The sequence below is a fragment of the Molossus molossus genome, unplaced genomic scaffold (assembly GCF_014108415.1).
Source record: "Molossus molossus isolate mMolMol1 unplaced genomic scaffold, mMolMol1.p scaffold_m16_p_2, whole genome shotgun sequence".
In the NCBI taxonomy this organism is placed as follows: domain Eukaryota; kingdom Metazoa; phylum Chordata; class Mammalia; order Chiroptera; family Molossidae; genus Molossus; species Molossus molossus.
The window spans coordinates 37017628-37025710 of record NW_023425355.1 but is presented as its reverse complement, the minus strand read 5'-3'; the positions used below and the strand labels follow the sequence as shown (position 1 = coordinate 37025710).

General features: G+C 40.2%; 1 long non-coding RNA gene across 3 annotated transcripts; it reads left to right on the top strand.

The window, feature by feature from the left end:
• Window positions 1-1224: 1224 nt before the first annotated feature.
• LOC118636200 lies at window positions 1225-6683 on the top strand. Of its 3 annotated transcripts, none has more exons than XR_004960627.1 (3): window positions 1225-1356; window positions 1641-1758; window positions 6607-6683. It is a non-coding gene; the product is annotated as an uncharacterized LOC118636200 (long non-coding RNA). The 3 variants fall into 3 exon arrangements; XR_004960626.1 differs by having other exon boundaries at window positions 1641-1772; window positions 6607-6670; XR_004960628.1 differs by having other exon boundaries at window positions 1641-1750; window positions 6607-6649.
• Window positions 6684-8083: the final 1400 nt, after the last annotated feature.

Genomic DNA, 8083 nt, shown 5'->3' with positions numbered 1-8083 from the left:
ACCGAGTTGCCTGGGGTCTTCGAGTCTGTGCGGCTTCAGCAGAGAGCCTAGCCTAGCCGGCTGCGAGTCTGTGCGGCTCCAGCGGAGAGCCTAGCCTAGCCGGCTGCAGAGTTTCCAAGGCCGTGCACGGCAGGGAGGGAGGCGGTAGCGTTAACTCTCCACCGCGTTCCCCGGTCCCACCGAGTTGCCTGGGGTCTGCGAGTCTGTGCGGCTTCAGCAGAGAGCCTAGCCTAGCCGGCTGCGAGTCTGTGCGGCTTCAGCAGAGAGCCTAGCCTAGCCGGCTACAGGGTTTCCAGGCCGGGCACGGTGGGAAGAAAGACGGTAGTGTTAACTTCCCCTCTAGTTCCCTGGCCCCTGCCCAGGCCGCTGCGGACCCTGGGCTCTTGGTCCCCTCTCCCGTCCTCGCAAGCCTACCAGGACTGAGTGGGTGTTTCTGGTTAAGTGGTCCTCCAAGGTGTCCTTCAGCTGCCCTTTCCTGACGGTTTGCCTTTGTTTTCGTTGTAAATCCAGTTTGGTCTTGGGAGACGGTCTGGGTCCCTCCATTCACTTCGCCGCCATTTTTTCAGTCCTAGTAGCCCTCATTTAATAGAAGACTTTTTTTTGCTACCAACACCTTAGTTCCTCCTTTAGGAATCTAGAAGAGGGTCTTGAATAGATGGTGTCCATGACAGAGAGGACTGCTAAGGGAAAAGGGACAGATCTAAAGTACGGGGGATGTGCAAAGGTGTGAGAGGAAGTTGAAAGTCTTTCTTAGAAGAAAAGGCAGTGAAAGCATTTAAGGGGAATAGAAGGAGACAAACTTTACATACTTTAAATTATGCAGGAAGCCAGCTAGATCATCTTTCATATCCTGGGCTGGAATCACATCTGATGAATTTTCTGGCATTTAAAGCTGTTCTGGAGAAAGAATGATGCGAGGTTATTAGACAGAAGGGAAAAAAGAAGAACACAAAGACAAAATCTGAGCATATGTGAGTCCCTTTTAGAGAGGTAGAAGAAGGCAGTAGTCCATGGAGGAAACATTTATCCAGAGGGCTCTAATTTTTTGTTAATCTCTGGGTCAATGCATTTAGGTCAGCACTAACTCTGTTACAGGTGGGGTCAATTTAAAGGATTAGAAGTGTCTCTCTAAATCCTAATCCCAATCTTGGTCTGGAAATGCTGAAGAGTGCTTCACAAAAAGGTTTACTATCCCTTTCAATTATTTACCCCATTAGTGGAATTTATCAACAGACTGGAGAACTTGGAAGTATTATGAATACATGGAGGATGCACTGAAATGTAAACACTGGGTAGCCATGCCAGAGTTTTGTATGCTGAAGGTAAACTGAAGACACTTGAGCACTGACTTACATGGTGAGTAGTTGATACCTCTTGTTTATTAGAAAGATTTTAATGGGGAAATAACACAGCCCACTTGGGAGCTCAGATTTCTGACTGAGATATGTTAATTTTGCTGCAATATCTAAGAAAAGAAATAAAAGGAAGAATGAAAGATAAAGAAAGAAGGAAAGAAAGGGGGCAAAAAGAACTTTCAAGACACTTTAAATCAAAATTTGGGCTCAAAGGCTCTATTCAAGCTTTTATTTAGTTTCTCTCATGATTCTTTTTCATTTCTTCCTGTTGTTGTCTTACACAAGCTGTTAACTTGATTCAGGCTATAACAACAAAGAACAATCATCCATACAAGTTCTTGGCTTGACAAGTGTCAGAAATCCAGGATGCAAGGGGGGTTTCAGCAATACCCAAGGTAAAGAGGTGAGATACCCAAGGTAAAGAAAGCACGCAGAGCCAACATCAGGAGGGATCAACAAACATCAGCCGCTTTATTCAACACAGCTAATGGCTTTTATAGATTCGTGTGGCGGGATACTCTGCACAGGGTGGTGCATGAGACAGTGTGTGGTGCATGTGTCCTAAACTTTTGCTGTATTATGCTTATATAACGGTAATGTGGTCTGTGCCTGTGCAGCCAGTTCTGTGGTCATGTTCTGAACTGTGGCCTCTAGCAACAAGCCGGGTTCCCCAGTCCTAAGTTAGAAAGAGCAACCATTTTTCTTAGAGGTATTTGTCATAGTCTTTCTTTGCACATATTTCAAGAACACTCAGTTTCCTTGTGAAAGTCTTCCTACCAGATTTTGAAAGCTACCTGAAATGAAATGATGCATCCCTATGCTCTAGCTACTTTACATGAAAAAGCCTGATTCTATGCAGGTGTTGGAACCCGAGTTACCTTGGCAATGACTCCAGAAGAGCTGTGGGTCAGTAGTATCCTATTTCCAAAATTTCATACCTTCAAACATTTAGTTATGTCCACATATCCAAATAACCCTGGGGAAGTCTTCAGCCGGCTTCTTTTTAATACAGTGTCTTTTACGCAAAAGCTTCATAATGTTGTGTCTAAACCCAAATCAGCAGATAAAGATGTAGGACATCTCCCTCCCTCCCTCCCTCCCCCCTCCCTCCCTCCCTCCCTCCCTCCCTCCCTCCCTCCCTCCCTCCCTCCCTCCCTCCTCTTCTCCTTCCTTCCTTCCTTCCTTCCTTCCTTCCTTCCTTCCTTCCTTCCTTCCTTCCTTCCTTCCTTCCCAGTCTTTCTACCTTTTTTGTTCAGAATAAATTTTCTTTTTCAAAATCTTGCAGTCAGATATCAAGACTAAATTCTAGAGTGACATAGAAATTTCTGGTTCTCCAGAGAGTCCTAACAGAGTTAGAAATATCACTCAAATGCCTGAAATAGAGCCCAGGAAGAATAGAGGAACAAACCTTCAGCTTCGGGATTGTTTAACAAAGGGCAACAACAACCAAAAACAAATAGTAAGAGGTACTTTCTAACATGTGGCTTGCGGAAGGATCCATGTTGTAAATGTGTAAACTTGGAAAATGCTATCAAAAAGCAAAAATTTTATTTAATTTCTTATTTTATCAAGTACACTTAAAATGATATCTACCCTCTTAAAATGTTAAATGCACAGCACAGTATTGTCAACTATAGGCACTGTTTTGTAAATCAGATCTCTAGGTCTTATTTACCTTGGTTACCTAAAACTTGATGCCCATTGAATATCAAATCCCCGTTTTCTTCTCCCTGTAGCCCTTTAAACCGCTATTCTGCTCTCTGCTTCTATGAGTTTGACTATTTTAAATATGTCATATAAGTGGAATCATTCAGTATTTGTCGTGTGACTGGCTAATTTTACTTAGCATGATGTTCCCCAGGTTCACCCATGTAAAGTTTGAAGACACACTTTACCTACTAGATAATTTTGTCAAAGGTGGTTCAGATCAAGGCCTTTGTAGAACAGTAACATAAAACATTTAATTTATGTTCCATGTCTCTTATTTACTATTTAATCAACAAATATTTGTTGAGTGTTAGGTATTGTGTTGGGCACTGGAGATACAACAGACAGTAAAAGCAAGTAGGGAACTTACAAATTTGACCTTACATATGAACCATGTTGGTGAACATTATTGCTCTCTTTTTCCTAACATACATAGTTGCTTTTCCTGGTGAGATTTCCTAGCCAGGCCCTATATTCCCCCACTTATTTGTAGTTTCAGGCTTAGTACAAATCATGTTCTCAGTGTGTACTTGTTAATAATGATAAGATAGTGAATGGGATTTAGGAACTGATATTTTCAGTGTAGCATAACTCCAGCGTTGGTGGGGGGCACTTCACATTGTAGTTACTTGATTGAGGATTCTAGACCATATTTAAAATGATTAGGAACTGCATCTGTAATACAGAAGCAATTATAAATTCCTTAGGGAAATACAGTTAAAATAAAGTTAATTAGAAAGGCAAAGGTTAGAAAATGTTGCATGAATTCAGAAGCAATTTAATAATGCAGAGGTTTAGAAAAGTCACAGCCTTCAAAAAGTACAGAATCCCAGGATAAGTGTACATTAGAGAAGAAAGGGATTTCTAGATTTTCTAGTTCAGCTGAGGGGTAAAAAGAGAGACTTAGAGAAGGGGAACAAATTCTTCAATGTTACATGGTGAGTCAGTGGCAGAAATGGATTCAGGACTCAGGTCTTTTGATTCCCAACACAGATTTTTTTTTTCCAAACAGCAAGAAAGAGCTAGTATTTATTAAAAGAAACTGCACATTCAGCATTCTATCTTATAACACCTTACATCAACGCATTAAGTTAAATTTACCTCTATTTTGCAGATGAGGAAATTGAGAATCAGAGCGAACAGGCCAAAGGTTGTACTCTCAAGATTTCCATTTTCAAAGACTGGAATACAATGTAATTGGTGGTTACCCCTACTTCCAGTTGTGCAACACTGAGCTCTGAGTGAGGCATAAGTGGGTTGTCCCAAGGTTGGTCTTGAATACTAATGGCAAATTCCTTTCAGTTGGATAATAAATTTCTATTTGCTCCTCCAAGTTTATTCCACCTGTCTCACTCATTACCTAATTTATTTATTTTTTATGGGGGACTAAGGGATTTTTAGAAAATAACAAATAAATCACCCAAATTCAATTTGAGTAGCATAAAAGGTATAATAATGATGGTCTCAGTGACTTCATAGTTTAGGGGCTGCTGGCAGGCCATCTAGTACAATGCTCAATCTACTGTGGTACACATTCTTATTCTACCATGGCATGCCCTCAGGCAAGTTACCTTTCCCAAGCCTCACTTTCATCATCTGTAAATAAGGGTGATAATAGTTCTTACCTCAAAGAGCTATGATTTGTTATTTTAAATCCAATTTTTAAAATAACAGAATACATGTAAAGCATTTAGCCTAGTCTTTGATACATAGCAAGTAATCAGTTATTACCCCAGCTTCTGTTATGTGAGTGCTAATTTCTGACTCAAATGTACCAGTTCTGGGAGAGAACCCATCAAAATGTGTGTTTGGGAGAGAATAGGCCGTAGGTTGACCTCCTTGTCCTGTTGTTGTGAATAGGGCTCTACTCTTCACATGGAGTTGCCCTCACTGTTTCCCGCTCCTAATGGTTGAAAGAGTGAAGTCCTCTAAGGACAGAGATATCAAACAGTTCAATATCCTTGTTATAATGCAGACCAAAAAAAAAAAAAGGACTTCTTCCATGCTACTACAGAAAAGAGGATGTTCCTAGAGTGACTTGGCTCCCAAGTTTTGCCATGACAGATAAAAGATTAGGTCTAGGGGAGGGTTGGAAGAGTAATATGTGGCTATTGACTAGAACTAAGATTGTAGTGCCAGGCTGGGGCTCTTTGATGTCTGAGTCCACAATTCTCACCTCATCCATGGTGAATCTCTCAACCTCATGCCTTCAACCTAGCACATGGAATAAATCTATTTTGGGGAAAAGAAGTTGGACTAAATTATTTTTGAAGGTTTAGTAATAAATTGAACTCCTTTGCATATAGTCAGTTCAGAACCACTTTTCCACAGCTCTCCCCTCCCCACTGCCAAGCAAAGTTGGACTTTCCCCTCTCCATCCTACACATTCCTCAACCTCTGATTCATGCTGTTTTGTGAGATGTTTCCTGCTCAATACTTTCTTGACCCTAATTTGAACCAGCTTTCACTTGTTTATAAATATTGGGGCATACTACCGTGACAGATCTTTAAGATCCAGCAGGTGTGCCCCTGACTGGTCTCTTGAGAAGTTAAGCTTTCTTATACAATTAACGGTGAGGGTCAAGATAATAACTAACAGGCCTGGTACACACAGATTCTTTCTGGCAATGAACAATCAGGCTGGGTTTGACCAGTACTCACCAGTGCTGATTATCAGCCCTGAAGAGAGCCATGCCGTTACTTTTATCTTTGGTTGAAATTAAAAATTGAGTAAGGATTTTTCTCATTAATATCTCCCCCAAGCAGTTAATTCTTCTTACTATGTCTAGCATGGTTATTCCTGACCTTAGATAAAATTTAATGTCTGTTAATTCATTTCACAAACATTTATCTGACACTCAATCTGTGTTGGGAACTTGGCTAGGCACTGGGGCTATGAAGAGGACCTCTAGGAACTTCCACTCCACTGAGATGTGTTCTGTATAGAGAATTGCCCTCATTGTTGCCCACTGCTTGTGGCTGAAAGTATGAGGTCCTGTAGATACAGAGATATCAAACACTTCAGTATCCTTATCACAATATGCACCATAAATAGGAAAAGTATGTATATTAGAATGACACCTTTCCTAATGGGTATAAGTATGAGGCACAGATGGAAAAACAATGAACTCAACCTGGGGATGTTAGCTAAAGCTGCATAATGTAGGGGACACTTCAGCTGGGTTTTGAAGGTAGAGTTCATCAGGATAATCCAGAAGTGGAGTATGGGAGAAGAGAGGACGGCATTCAAAGCAGAAGAAATGTCATTTTATAAATCCTATACTTGACAGACTATATGACATATGTCTGTAGAACTGTAAGAAATTTACTATAGCATCAGATGAGAATAGTGGGAGATGGTGGTATACAGAAAGGTAAGGACCAGATGGAGAAAATCTTTGCCTGCATCATCTTGAAAGAATCCTCTGCATTAGCTGAGACCACTTCATTTATTCCTATTCATTTTTGATTCATTGTGGTCCCTCAACTTGCATCCTTACTCTCTGAATCAAAATCCAATTAACAGACATATTTCTATCTTTAGCTTACTTGAATTCCTTGCTGAGTTTACAGTGTGATAGACACTTCATCCTCAAAGTTTCATCTTCCTTGGATTTTAAGGTAACGTCTCCTGAATTTTGTTGTTTCTCTTGAATTTTGATATAAGTTTTTATTATGACTTTCTTTCTTTCTGCCTGACCCTTAAGTGTTGTAGGTTCTCAGGGATTTGTCCTCTGGCTTCTTTCTGTACTCTACAACTGTCTTTTGTTGATCTTATATACTGCCATATATTCGATTAGCCGCTATTAATTGATGACAGTCAAATTTATATCTCTAGCTCAGATTTCTATTATAAGATGCAGTATGTCAAACTGTCTACTGGATATTGCCACTGGTACATTCTACAGGCATCACCAGTTCAACAGGTCTAATAAAGTGCATTATATCTCCCACTCCTTCCTCTAGTGTTCTCTATCTTAGAGACTTGAATAATTTTTTCAACCAGTTGCCTACATCTGAAAAGCTCAAAATCATTTTAGAATCCTCCTTTTTACCCTTTGCCTTCTACATCTTGTCAGTGCAAAGTTGTTATTGGTTCCACTTTCTTGAACTCTTTGATATTTTTAATCTTGGTAAAATTAATCTCCAGTTTTCTACTTCTTCACTACATGTCTCTTGATCTGTCATCATTTCTCATACGAATTACTACAACAGCCTCCACACTGGTCTCCTGCACTCTAGTCTTGCCCTTTTCCAGCCCAATCTTCACAGTGCTACTTGAATGATTTATTATTATTTTTATTTTAAAATTATTTTTATTAATTTATTTTTGTTACAGATGTTTTTCCTTTTTCCCCCATAGACACCCTCCTCCCCATCCCCCCGCCCCATCCCCAGTTTTGTTGTCTATGTCCATTGGTTATGCATACATGCATATGAGTTCTGTGGTTTATCTCTTTCCCCCCACCACCCCCTCTTCTGAGGATTGTCAGTCTGTACCCTACTTCTATGTCTCTGGGTCTGTTATGTTCATTAGTTTGTTTAGTTCATTATATTCCACAAATAAGTGAGATCATGTGATATTTGTCTTTCTCTGCTTGGCTTGTTTTGCTTAGCATAATACTCTCCAGATTCTTCCATGCCATCTCAAAGGATAAGAGATCTTTATTTCTTACTGCTGCATAGTATTCTATTGTGTGAATGTACCACAGCTTTTTTATACACTCATCTACTGAAGGACACTTGTGTTGTTTCCAGATCTTAGGTATTGTAAATAGTGCTGCTATGAACATAGAAGTACATATATTCTTTCTGACTGGTGTTTCAGGCTTCTTAAGGAATATTCCTACAAGTGAGATCACTGGGTCAAGTGGCAGTTCAATTTTTTGAGGTAACACCATAGTGTTTTCCACAGTGGCTGCACCAGTTTGCATTCCCACCAGCAGTGTACTAGAGTCCCCTTTTCTCCACACCCTCTCCAGCACTTATAGTTTGATGATTTGTTGATGGCAGCCATTCTG